Here is a 14,092-nt window from a genome sequence, read left to right on the forward strand (position 1 = left end):
CCCCCAGTCCTCGACCCCCTACAGAATAGTCCCCCCTTAACATGGCCCCCACCTTATTCTGCAGGGCCCCTTGCCCTTCTCCCTAGCTCAGGACCTTCTGCCCCCAGCCCAAGGCCCTCTCCTCCCAGTCCAGAACCCTCCGTTCTCAGCCCGGGACCTGTTGCTTCCAGTTCAGGGCCCTCTAACTCAAAAAACAGAGGGATCCCCTGTTCCCACTCCAGATTCCACTATGCCCCCAACTTTCTCCAGCTCCCCCCATACCCATTCTGGAAGTTCGTATGGACCGCATGGTCAGGTCCTTGTCCCCACCCAATTACCCCTGAAGCAAGTCATTCATGGTCCCCCCTGAAGATCCAAAGCCCTTTATGGTTTATGTTCCTTTTTCCACCAGCAACCTGTACAACTGGAAAAATCAAAACCCTTCTTTCTCTCAAAACCCCCAAGGACTAATTTCTCTGTTAGAGTCCATTTTCTTTACTCATCAGCCCACATGGGATGACTGTCAACAACTTCTGCAGACCCTCTTCACATCAGAGGAGAGAGAGAGAGAATCCGTGCCCAGGGATGAAAATTAGTCATGGGGCCAGACGGTCTGCCAACCATGAAAGTTGACCACCTTAAGGCTGTTTTTCCCTTCACCCGACCCCGGTGGGACCCTAACACTGATCAAGGTAAGGAGGTTCTCGAACGGTACCACCAGACTCTAATGGGGGCTCTCTGAGCAGAAGTGTGGAGGCCTACAAATATGTCCAAGGTAACAGGTGACTCAGGGGGCCACTGAGTCCCCCACCACTTTTCTAGAGCACCTCCAGGAGGCTTACCGGTTATATACCCCTATAGATCCGGAGGCGCCAGAAAACAGGCAGGCAATTAATATTACCTTCATTGCCCAGTCAGCCCCAGATATAAGGAAAAAGTTATAGAAGTTAGAAGGCTTTGAGGGAAAAGTACTGAGAGAGTTGGTGGAAGTTGCTCAATGAGTCTTCAATAATAGCGAAAGTTCAGAAGACTTAAACAAAAAAATGGCAAAAGTCCTACTTGCCATGAGTGAGGACCAGATGCAGAATAAAAACCTAGGAGGGGGTGAGAAGCTTGGAGAAAAGTCAGGGGGAGTAAATAAACCATCCGGTGGGAGAGGAGGGCGAAAAGGACCCTCTCTAGGCCAAAACCAATGTGCTTTCTGTAAGGAGCAGGGGCACTGGAAAAACGAGTGCCTGAAAAAATCCTGTTGAGGACCATCAAAGGTCCTTCCAGAGAAGGAAGACTGATGGGTCCAGGGCTCTTCCTCTAGCCCCCAGGAGCACAGGGTCACTCTTAAAGTAGGGGGCTGAGACATTGACTTTTTAGCGGACACTGGGCAACTTTCTCTTTGCTCCAGGAAGCAGAAGGCCCTCTATAGCAAAAACAGACCCCAATTCAGGGGGCCACTGGAGGAATCAAGTCCTATCCATGGACACAGGTCCAGATAAGTAACTTAGGGGAAGGAACTGTTACTCACTCCTTCTTAGTTATGCCTGAGTGCCCTTACCCTCTAGTTGGCCATGACTTGCTCCACAAGCTAAGAGCAACCATCTCCTTCCAAGACAAAGGGCCGGAAGTAAATTTTCCCAGACAGCCAAGTTCCATCTTAATTACCTGCCCCCTGTCTGAAGAGTACCTCCTCCTAACCGGGGAAGATACTCATAAACAAGAGACTGAGCTCCTAATAAAATAGCAGAAAGAAATTCTGGAAGTATGGACAGAAACTTATCCCCTGGGACTGGCTGGCCACCAGCCCCCAATAGTAGTCCAGCTTCTAAGCCATGCCACACCTGTCCAGATTCAGCAATATCCAATAAGTTACTGAGCTAAAAAAGAATAGCTGTCCACATTAAGAGACTAAGGGAAGCAGGGATCCTTGTACCCTGCAAATCCCCTTGGAACACCCTGCTCCTACCTGTCCAGGAACCAGGGACCAAGGACTTCAGGCCAGTACAAGACCTACGAGAGGTCAACAAGAGGGTTGAGATGATCCACCCAACAGTCCCTAACCCATATACCCTGCTTAGCTTGCTTCCGCCCAATCGGAAAGTGTACACTGTAATAGATTTAAAGGATGCCTTCTTTTCACTACCCCTGGCTCCGGTCAGCCAGCCTCTTTTTGCCTTTGAGTGGACAGACACTGAAGTAGGGGATTTGGGGCAATTAACCTGGACTAGACTGCCCCAAGGTTTTAAAAACTCTCCTACTCTCTTTGTTGAAGCCCTTAGCCAGGACTTACTAGAATTCTGGAAAGGACAACCTGAGGTTACTGTCCTCCAATACATAGATGACATCCTCCTTGCAGCAGAATCCCCCAAGGAGTGCCAGAAGGCTACAAAGGAATTATTAAAAGCTCTCAGGCAGCTAGGATACTGGGTATCAGCAAAGAAAGCACAGCTATGCATTCCCCAAGCCTCTTATCTTGGGTACAATATAACTGAAGGGAAGAGAGCACCGTCTAACAAATGCATCCAAGCCATCCTCCAAATTCCGACACCCCGAACAAAATGGCAAGTCCGGGAATTTTTAGGAACAGTCAGATATTGCCGGCTGTGGATCCTTGGGTTTGCCGAAATAGCCCGCCCCCTTTATGCTAGCACCGGGGGAAAGGACATAGAGCTAACTTGGACTGACAAGGAGGAGGGAGATTTCCAGGCTCTAAAAAAGGCACTTACCCAAGCCCCAGCCTTAGCACTCCCAGATCTCAGAAAAGCATTTCAGCTGCATGTAGCCAAGGTGCAAGGGATAGCGAAGGGATTGCTAACACAGTGCTTAGGGCCATGGAAAAGGATCGTGGCTTATCTTTCAAAGTGCCTTGATCCCGTTGTGGCAGGTTGGCCTAACTGCCTCTGGGCCATTGCTGCCACCACCTTGCTAGTTAAGGAAGCCTCTGAACTCACCTTTGGGCAAGAACTGCAAATCATCACCCCCCATGCAGTAGAAAACCTCCTCAAAAGCCCCCCGGACAGATGGGTCTCTAAAGCAAGAATTACTCAATACCAAGTTCTTCTTCTAGATACATTCAGAATAAAGTTTCTTCAAACCTCAGCTTTAAACCCAGCTACTTTGCTGCCAGAAAATAATCCCAGCCAACCCATTCATGAATGTGTCAAAACCTTAGCAGCAACCACCAAACTGTGTGAAGACCTGACCGATCTGCTGCTCCAAAACCCAGATGAAACTCTCTATACTGACGGGAGCAGTTTCATTCAAGACGGGACTCAAGTCATGGGAGCAACAGTAGTAATGGCCTCTAAGGTAATATGGGCCCAAGCCCTAAACCATGGGACATCTGCACAAAAAGCTGAGCTAATAACTCTCACCCAAGCTCTCCGATGGGCCAAGGAAAAAGCAGTGAACATCTACACAGACAGCTGATACGCATTTGCCACCACACACGTGCATGGGGCCAACTATCAGGAATGCAGCCTCCTAACCAGCAGGGGAAAGGACATTAAAAATGCCTCAGAAATACTAGAGCTTTTAACAGCCCTTTGTCTTCCCAGAGCAGTAGCCATAATACATTGCAAAGGACATCATACTTCAAATACACCAGAAGCAAAGGGAAATGCTTTTGCCAACCAGACGGCCAAAGAAGTGGCCCTAAAACCAATGGGGCCCCTTCAAGTCTTGCCCCTCCTACCACCCTGGGTACTAAAAACTGCCCCAACATATTCAGACTCTGACATTTGTCTAAGTCAAGTGCTCCAAGCTAGAGATGATTCAAAGGGGTGGAAAGTCCTCCCCGACTCTAGAATCCTCCTACCAGAGGCACTGGGAAAAGACTTAATTTTACAAACACATCAGAGTACACACCTGGGGGGACAAAATTAGCTGAATTTTGCTAAGAACTGACTTTTACATACCTAAGCTTTTTCAGGTAGCAAAAGAGGTAAGCAGAAGATGTCACATCTGTGCCCAAGTCAACCCAAGTCATGTAAGTACCCCTGCTACTCCTGGTCACCGCCTAAGAGTCAGCTCCCAGGAGAGCCATGGGAAATAGACTTCACAGAACTGCCTCCTGGACCAGGGGGATACAAGTACTTACTTGTGCTGGTGGACACCTTCTCAGGATGGGTTGAGGCCTACCCAACTCGGTTGGAGTCAGCCCAGGTAGTAGCTAAAAAATTATTAGCTGAAATTATCCCTCGGTTTGGCCTACCAGTAGCAATGGGGTCTGACAATGGTCCAGCTTTTATAGCCCAAGTTACCCAGAATTTGGTAAAAGCATTAGGAATCAAATGGAAACTACACTGCATCTATACACCGCAAATCTCAGGGCAGGTTGAAAGGATGAATCGGACACTTAAGGAAACCCTCACCAAACTTAAATTGGAGACTGGAGGAAACTGGGTGAGCCTCCTTCCATTTGCTTTGCTCAAAGCTAGGTGCACCCCTTATGTAAAAGGTATTACTCCATATGAAGCCATGTTTGGCAGGCCACCGCCACTCCTCCCCAAGTTAGGGGAAGAGCAGCTCGCTTCCCTGTCTAACTCTGAACTTCTCAAGTCCCTACAGGCCTTACACTACAACTCCCAAAACATCCACCACACCATCTGCGCCCACCACTCGAAACCTGATGCCATGAAAGAAGAAACCCCTACCACTGAACTTGGGGACTTCGTGTGGATCAAGAAAAGAGACCCCTCCTCCCTTGAAGCACACTGGGCAGGACCTTATCAGGTGATCCTAAGCACACCAACTGCCATGAAGGTTGCAGGTAAAAGATTTTGGATACATCACTCACAAATTAAGAGGGCGGACTCTGACCAGAGCACAGAATGGTTTGTACAGAAAACATCAGATCACCTAAAACTTCAGCTGCAGCGATGTACACCATTATGCTGACTCTAGTAACAGTACTAACTGCCAAGAACCCTCTTCAAGCCACTAATTATATGTGGCAGTTAACTCGCACCATTGATGGAACAGTGGTCAGCCAAATTAGCAACCCTGGCAGCCCTAAATTTGTTTTTGACCTATGTAAACTCTTTGGGGAGACCTGGAATTTGCCAGTGAAGGCAAAACGGGGAAGAGCAAGGGTGACAGCTTACGATTGTGGTGCATTACCCCAAGAACAAGGGCTGTGGCATAGTCAACATTATATCTGTCTGCAGGAAAGTGCCTCAGCATGTGGGGGAGAGGACGATTGCTTCTGTTACAGTTGGGGTTGTGAAACCATAGCCCCACGGAAAAATGTAGACCATCTGTTAAGGGTCATGAGGGATAAAAGACCAGAAGCTCCTACTAAGAACTGTGTAATTGGAGATTGTAACCCTGTTACTTTTGAACCACAGCAGTTTTGGGAGGACTTCCAGTGGTTAGGAGGAAAAAAATGATGATTGCACTTATATGTATCAGGATATGATCCTGGAGTGCTATTTACTATTCAGAAAAAGGCAATCCCAAAGCCTCTAAATCCAATAGGCCCCCTGGTTCCCATCACAATCAAAATACCCATAGCAACTCCTTCCCCACCTCCCCATCTTTCCTATACCATGAGCCGTCCCTTACCACCTAAGGCAACCCCCCTTCCTTCACCCCCAAGCTCCTGCCAAAAGTCCATACTCCATGCACTTAAACTTATGTTCAAGTTCCTAAATCAGACTTCCCCCAACTTAACTAAAGACTGCTGGTTATGCCTAAACCCCGAACCACCCTACTATGCAGGCCTAGGAGCTAACCAAAGTATAGGAACAGCAAAGGATGATATCCAAAATATTTCCCTGTCAGATGATCACCAAAACTCACACTATTGTCCCTGGGGCACTACCCCTAAGCTCACTTTAGGTGACTTTCAAGGACAAGGAACATGTTTTCTATCCCCTCAATTCCTTTTGTCAACCTCCCCTTACATTAACTCTTGTGCCTCCGAGACCACCTTTAGCAACAGCTCTGTGAAGCATCACAGATATTATTTTGTAGCACCCAAGGGAACATGGTTTGCCTGCACAACAGGGCTAACTCTGTGCTTATACCCCCCTGGCTCTTATGCAACCCAGAGCCCCAGGACTATGCATTCTCGCCCATGTCCTCCCCCAGGTATATTACTATTCTGGCAAAGGGGGTAGGGAACACCTTGGATTAACTAACTTAAAATGGGTCAAGTGAGGAGTGCCCGTATTAGTGCCAGTGCTCCTCAGGATTGGTGTAGCCGGAGCAACCGCAGTAGGAGCCACAGCACTAGTCACAGGAGACCAAAATTTCAAAAGCCTTAGTGCCCAAATTGATCAAGATCTAAAAACCCTGGAGGAGAGCGTCACTAAATTTGAAGAGTCCCTAAGTTCTTTAGCTGAAGTAGTGCTCCAAAACTGATGGGGACTCGAACTTCTATTCCTGAAGCAGAGAGGGCTCTGTTTAGCCCTAGGCAAAGCATGTTGCTTCTATACTAATGACTCAGGTGTAATTAAAGGAAATTTGAGCCAACTCTGAAAAAGACTACAAGATAGGGAAGAGCAAAGGAAAAAGGAGGCAAACTTGTTTGAAAATTTATTTTCTTGGTCCCCATGGTTAACTACCCTAGTGTCAGCAATCACTAGACCCATGGTCCTTCTCATATTAGCCCTGATCATAGGTCCTTGTGTTATAAGGTGTTTAATTCAGTTCATCCAGTGATGCATTCAAAGTGTAAAACTCATGGTTTTGCAGTCTCAATATCAACACCTATCCTCAGAAGAAACAATGATTTGATTCTCCCTAAAAACCAGTGGGGAATGAAGTTGGGCCCCCTTTCCCCTTAATCCTATGACATCTGCAAAGCAAAAATGTTGTGTAAATGGCATTAGGCCATGAGGAGGAGGGAGTGAGACTGCACCAGTTAAAGGAAACGAAACTTTACCATTTAGGGGAGGTGAAACTACGGTTGCATGCATCAGCCAAGCATTACCCTTTAACAATCAATAACTGCACCAATTCCAAGTGAAACTCTTTGTGAAATTGTTTTTTGTAACCAAGAGCTAACTGCCAACTCTGCTTCTGTTAAAATTGCTTGCTTACATTTCCAGGATATGGTTTCTTTCTATATAAGGCACCAGCACACACAGGTCAGGGCTGCTCACTGAATTACCTGCATGGGTAGCAGTGAGCAGTCGCCAGCCAGCTAATAAAGGCTTTTTAAAATTCTAATTGGCTGTCTCAAAATTTAACTTGCAGGCACCGTAACACACCTCTGCACTTAAAGAGCTGTTGTTGAAAATGCCACATCATAGAAGGTAGACTCTCCATTTTGTCAGTGTGCTCACCTGAGCACTCCCTAAATGGGATTTCTTTACAGAATCCCATATCCACATACCTGTATGGGTATGGTCTTCTGTAAGGTCACTGGACAACTTTGAGTGAGACCTTTAACTTGTAACAGAGCATTATAAGCTGTGCATAAATGCTCTTTTAAAGGGCTATATCTGAGTTCTGCGTCCTTCCATAGTTAAGACCAGAATCTAATAGGTACACATTTAGCCTTTGCACAAACCCCACCCAAAGACCAATATCAGCACTGGCCATATCCTATTCACAGGGTATATTGGGGTCCACTCCCCCGTAAAGCCTTTGCTTATGCAACAGTTCACTTAGCCTTTTTAACACAGCCTGCTGTGGGAAATCCCATTTTCATGTTTTTCCTTTTCTAATACAGTGTACAAAGATGTTAAAATTTGCACTAGAGTATAAACACTTTCCAATAACTTAATAAGCCAAGAAAAGCTATTGACTGTTCAGAAGTAAGCAATGTGGACTAACTTTGTATTTTAACAACTGAAGGAATAGTCTTAGTTTTACCCAACCAGACAATTCCCAAGAAATTAACAGAATAGTCAGGCTCTTCTGAAAGTTTCCACTTTGAAGGCATCCTTGTGGAAGTATAGCAAATGTCCATTGTTGTTTTCCCCATGTGAGGCCTAATACAGTTTAACTGGCAGAATCTAAAAATATGGTAGCATATTTAGCAAGGTTTCACAAAGTAAAATTGGCTTAACTGAGTACACATATTTTGCAACAAGGCAGCATTTCACCTCTCTACAACCCCAGTGTGGCAGGGTTGAGTGAAAGAATCTAGAGGAATACTGAAGAAGGCATTATTAGCAAGATCTAACACAAAATGAAATAGGCCTAACTTCGTGCTAATATCTTGGGGAAATGTGGTGAAGTTTGGCACAGCTGCAAACAAAGGAGGAGTTACCTGATTTCTCTGTAATCAATAGCAATTCTCCAAGAGCCATTAGATTTCTTTACCAGCAGGGCAGGGAGCTCTGCACAAATTGTGTGTTTGAGCAGCCCTTTCTTCCAAGGTTTTAGCACCTAGCTTAACAAACCTTTGCTCCTTATGTAAATTTACTCCACAGTTTATGGGGTAAGTCCCCTTCTGGCAGCCACACTACTTTGCATTGTTTACCAGCCAATTAAAAAGTGAATGGGTTCTGATGTTAGTTCTCAGTGTGTAAAGGCTGCCACAGGGAAAGGTGAGTGGTGATTGATTATTATTTTATGTCCTGTAAGCAAGGTGCTGTCTGCTCCACTCTCTCATAGCTTTAGCAACAAGTTCGCTAATTGCCTTCTAGGTTTTTGTCAATATTAGTTACTAATATCTCTTAATTTTGCCAGGGAAAACTTCCAGGACAAAATAAGCACCTTTTGATTAGAAGCTGCTGCTACTGCCCCACCCTCTTCCCTCCTTGGGAGATCAGGGTGTTGAACCGCCTCTGTTTTAACCCTTTGTTGGACCAGAGGTTGAGCATGCTTACTTTACTTAGTATAAATTTCCCAGACGGGCTCATCAAATTTTGATGAGGAATCAACAGGGTCCCACAATTTAAGGCCCCAGTTAGGGAGCTGAGATATACCTAACTTTCCCTTTGGGCAGCTTATGCCCTCTTACTCTAGTGTACTGGTCTGCCAGTATTTCTAAATTGTATCCAGAGCATCTTTCAATTCTGCTTGTGCTAGTCTCATATCTTTTCCTAGCTTTAATTTATCTCCTAGGTAGCTTACAGCTGCCTTTGCTGCTAAAGCTTCCTTAGTAATGGCACATACAGCCTCTTACCAATGGCCAGCCCACCACAGCTGCAGTCTGGCTACTAATCCTACTGGAGAGGTACAAGCACCTTCATACTCCCTTGGCAGGTGCCATCCATCCAGGAGGGTAGCCACTCCTCCCCACATTGAAGTTCCAGGCCACCCTGGTATCCCTCCATGGGTCAATGCTCCTGCGGCCTGCTGCAGGATGGCTACTAGTCCAGCCAGAGAGTTACAAACATTTCCATACTTCCTTAACAGGTTCCACTCACCTAGGAGGGTAGCCACCCCTCTCCACATAGACATCCATTCCTCTGGGAGGGTGGGCACTCCTCCCTACATAGATGCCATGGGCCACCCCAACCCCTTGTCCAAGGACTTCTCCTTTCCCTTCCCCAAGTTCATGTTCTCAAGTCCTTTTATTTCTTTAGTCTCAGGGCTGTTGGTTATTTGATTCTCCTGGCTGTGTTCACCAATTGCTGTGGCCCATGAGGGTTTTGCCAGTCCAGAGGCCAAAGAAGACATGGACATTGTCTGATACATGAAGTTTTATTAGAGGCTTACCAACAGGGTGAGAAGTTGTGACAAGATCATGATGACTTTCTTAGGCTGGGTGGGCATCACAATCACAGGGAAGCTGACCGCACAATTGGAAAGGACAGCAAGTTGAAGAAATGAATTTTGAAGTGTAAGAAAGAAAATATAACAAAAATGAAGTCTTAAGGAGACAGATGCTGGAAGTTCACTATAAAATGAAAAGTAAGAGTAACAAATTTCTGTCCATGAGGTTAAAAAGAGAACAACAAAAACAAAGCAACCAAACCAAGCTGCCCTAAGAAAACAAATTTAAAATGTGAAAGACAACATCTCATATATACACTTTTTTATTATTTTATTTCATTTAAATGTTTCAAATAACTCAACAGAGCAGTATTTAAAACTTCTCCATTTTGTCATCTGTTTGAGGAAAGCTGGAATATTCAAAGACCTGTCTTACAGATACAATATTTTAATCCAGATCTCAGGGTGTTAAAATGTAAAGTTAATCAAAAGTTAAAAAATAGGAATGTATGAAATAAATGAATGAATGAATAAATAAATAAATAAATAAAATAAAATAAATATTTGCTCCTGGTAAATTCCAATTGTCCTGGGGAATTAATCGATATCATCCAGACATTTTGTTGTTTTCAAATGCTTCAGGGATAATCAACAAATTGCCTAGTGTCTCCTCAGGGAGTGTCTCAAGGTGAAAAATATCCATATATTAATCTCACTCTGTCAGGTTAAGAAGCAAATGAAGAAGTCAAGATAGAGTCTTCATTACAGGTAAGTAGATAATTTCTCATAGTGCAATATTTTACCAATATCCACAATATTTCAGTGACATTTGCAATGTCCCACTATTATTCAATGACAAAGCCAAAACATATTAGGAATTCTGATTCATTGCTGTGTTTGTTCTACTACACAAGTGTCTGAGCAAAATAGGACCTCTCCCTTTTTCTTTCCATGCTAATTTTTCAATTATATTCTCATGGTCAGCAGGCTAAAATCTCCTAAGCATCTTTGAAACATTAAAAATTGTACTGTCTATATATATCTATGATTTATTAAAAATTTATATGAATAATGGAAGTCAAAATTGAGATTAAATGAAACCTAACTAAAGAGAAAGGAATAAAAAATTATCACAGAATTATGAGGCCACCAACATTCAGTCTTTAATTTTGATGTCTTTCCAAATTCTTTGTCATTTAATATCTGTTCTTTCCTTCTCAAAAAAATCTAATATTTCATGCATATTTAAATAAATGTATAAATGTGCACTAAAATTAAGAATTGGAAATTCAACAAAGAAAGAAAACTATGATAAAGCAGTTTGTTTTCTTCATAGAACTCCAAATTTGGTAGGCGGAATCCTTTTTATTCTTCCTCACATTACAGGAAATTTGTACTTAACACAGTATTTTTTCTTTGGCCTTATATCATTGCAATTATGCAAGATTTTTTATTGCTTTTTATTTCATTCACTGAAAATATTATTTCTCATTGTAATGTTTACAGATTCTCAGTTCAGTAGATCTGACATAAGAAAATTGTTTGCACAGGACAGGGTAAGATATCGGAAATTCACAACCTAATCAGCACAGTTTCATATGACATAAATGCACATTTCTTATAATCACTTTTATTTACATGCTTAGAATATACTCAGAGACTTCTGGCACTGCTATTTTCATTGTTATCAAGATCATTCCTCTTTGTTTTTGTTTTTATCAAAGTAAGCATCAGTAGTCACAAATTTTTAAACATTCTTTTACCATAACCTGTCATCCTTATCTCACTCTGGTATTTTTTTTTTTCAATCTCAGGTTTATTAGGGATATGCATATACATTTTCTTTGATTGTGCTTGTGTTTATTTGCATCATATACTTACACAAAGGAATGCTTCTGGCATTAATTTTCAAATGAATTAAAAATAATATCCAGGAATCCATGAATACCTCATTTTCAGTGTATTTTAGTTTGCCTCTATGTTGTGTAATATAGTGATTTTATACTATTTTTCCTTTAAAAGAAGGATCTTTTTATCAAAGGCATATTTTATGAGTCTTCACTATATAAAGGCAATGCCAGTGACCTTACTTTCTTGCAATTTTCTCAAATTTCCTCATATTATCCAAGGTTCTTTCATGACAATGTATATCTGATTTCTTAGAAACCCATATATCAGTTATAACGAAAGTGCCCAATACACTATATGGATGCAATTGACAATGCTTTTGCCCCTGTCTAGAGTTGGTTTCCTGATAAACCTGGATGGACAAACAGAATCTAACAATATTGAATGAATTCATTTTGACTGGGATCACGGACCACTCTGAGCTGCAGGCTCCACTCTTTGGGCTGTTCCTCATCATCTGCTTGATCTCCATGGTGGGCAACTTGGGCATGATCATCATCACCAAGATGGACTCCAGGCTACAAACATCCATGTACTTTTTCCTCAGACACCTGGCTCTCACTGACCTTGGTTATTCAATGACTGTGGGACCTAAAATGTTAGTAAATTTTGTAGCAGATAAAAACACAATTTCCTATTATTTTTGTGCCATACAGTTAGCTTTCTTTCTTGTGTTCATTATTAGTGAAATTTTCATTCTATCAGCAATGTCCTATGACTGCTATGTGGCCATCTGTAACCCCCTGCTCTACTCAGCCATCATGTCACAAAGGTTATGCCATGTGCTGGTGGCAATCCCCTATCTCTACAGCACATTTGTTTCCCTTCTGGTCACCATCAAGATTTTTAATGTATCTTTCTGTGGCTACAATGTTGTGAGTCATTTCTTCTGTGACAGCCTGCCATTGTTAACTCTGCTCTGCTCAAACACACAAGAGATTGAACTGATAATTCTCATCTTAGCAGCTTTTGATTTGATTTCATCCTTTTTAATAGTTCTTGTGTCTTATCTGCTCATTCTTGCAGCCATTCTCAGGATGCAGTCTGCTGAGGGCAGACACAAGGCCTTCTCCACATGAGGATCTCACCTGACAGTAGTAGTAGTGTTCTATGGCACTTTAATTTTTATGTATGTACAGCCCCAGTCCAGTCATTCATTTGACACTGATAAAGTGGCTTCCATATTTTACACACTGGTTATCCCCATGTTGAGTCCCTTGATCTACAGCTTGAGAAACAAAGATGTAAAATATGCCCTATACAATGGTTGCAAAAAATTATATAATATATTTTCTTAAAGTTCAGTGTATACCATAATTTCTCTAAATTAGATTACAGGCTTTGAGTCTTGTTTTGTGTACCCACAGAGAGGGTAGGCAGTTCAAATAAGTTCAACATATATTGATAGGTATCTGTTATGTACCATTCACTCTTCTAAATACTGTAAATAAATTATGAACACAACAGTAAGAAAATTGCCTTCCTTGTGGGTGAGAGATGGATTATGAACATAATAATTAACATTAAAGTATAATAGAATGTCTTGGGGTGTGTGGTGTTTTGAATTGTGTACCCCAGTTTGGACATGTTCTTGGTGTTTGTCTGCATTCTGGTGGGTCTGGACCCATTGTAAATAGGATCTCTTGAAGATGTTACTTCAGTTAACATATAACACAACTGAATCAATTTGGGCTTTAATCCAAACTACTAGGGTCTTTTGCAAGCAAAATGAAATGCAGGCACAGAGAGAGAAAGCACAGGAAAAAGCCAAAGTAAATGGGACTCAAAAGACAAAGGAAAAAAAATCACCATGTGCACTGCCATGGGACAGAAAAGATGAGGACCCGGGATTGTTGGCATTCAGCCTCAGAATACCACAGTCTTCAAGGAGAAAGCATCACCTTGCTAGGACTGTGATTTTGGACTAATCCTAGCCTCAAAACTTATCTACTAACAAATTCCTGTTCTTTGAATCAACTCATTGTGTAGTATTTGTTTTAGGAACTAGGAAACTAAGATGGGAAGCTATAGACCAAAAAAGATAGTAAGAAGAGTTGGTTTTGCTGAATAAGATTTAAGAAGAACTGTAGCTACAATGGGGTTGTTACAAGGATCCTGATTTTCCTCTCCTGTATTGGAATAAATTTTGCAGTGTCCCTGTGTGCATGTGTGCATGAGGGTGCATTTTCATGTAAGCCTTTTCCATCTGTTTTAGCTTTCCTACTCTTTCCAGAGATGTGCTAGAATTCAACTCATTTCTGGTTACAAGGAATCTCAGTGCCTCTGAATGAGATTTAGGAAGAACTGTAGCTACAATGGGTTGTTACAAGGATCCTGATTTTTCTCTCCTCTATTGGAATAAATTTTGCAGTGTCCCTGTGTGCATGTGCATGTGAGGGTGCATTTTCATGTAAGCCCTTTGCATCTGTATTAGCTTTCATACTCTTTCCAGAGATGTGTTAGAATTCAACTCAATTCTGGTTACAAAGAGTCTCAGTGCCTCTGAAATTGCTCAAATGTTTCCACTCTAAGCCTTGAAATCCCAATCTTTCCTCATCAGTGCCTTTTTTCAAATATGAGTCTATGAGTCTGCTTA

At 42.6% G+C, this 14,092-nt stretch overlaps 1 pseudogene; it reads left to right on the forward strand.

The window, feature by feature from the left end:
- Positions 1-11,841: 11,841 nt before the first annotated feature.
- LOC119536499 lies at positions 11,842-12,794 on the forward strand (annotated as a pseudogene).
- The last annotated feature ends 1,298 nt before the right edge of the window (positions 12,795-14,092 follow it).

Source organism: Choloepus didactylus, chromosome 6 (genome assembly GCF_015220235.1).
Source record: "Choloepus didactylus isolate mChoDid1 chromosome 6, mChoDid1.pri, whole genome shotgun sequence".
Lineage (NCBI taxonomy): Eukaryota > Metazoa > Chordata > Mammalia > Pilosa > Megalonychidae > Choloepus > Choloepus didactylus.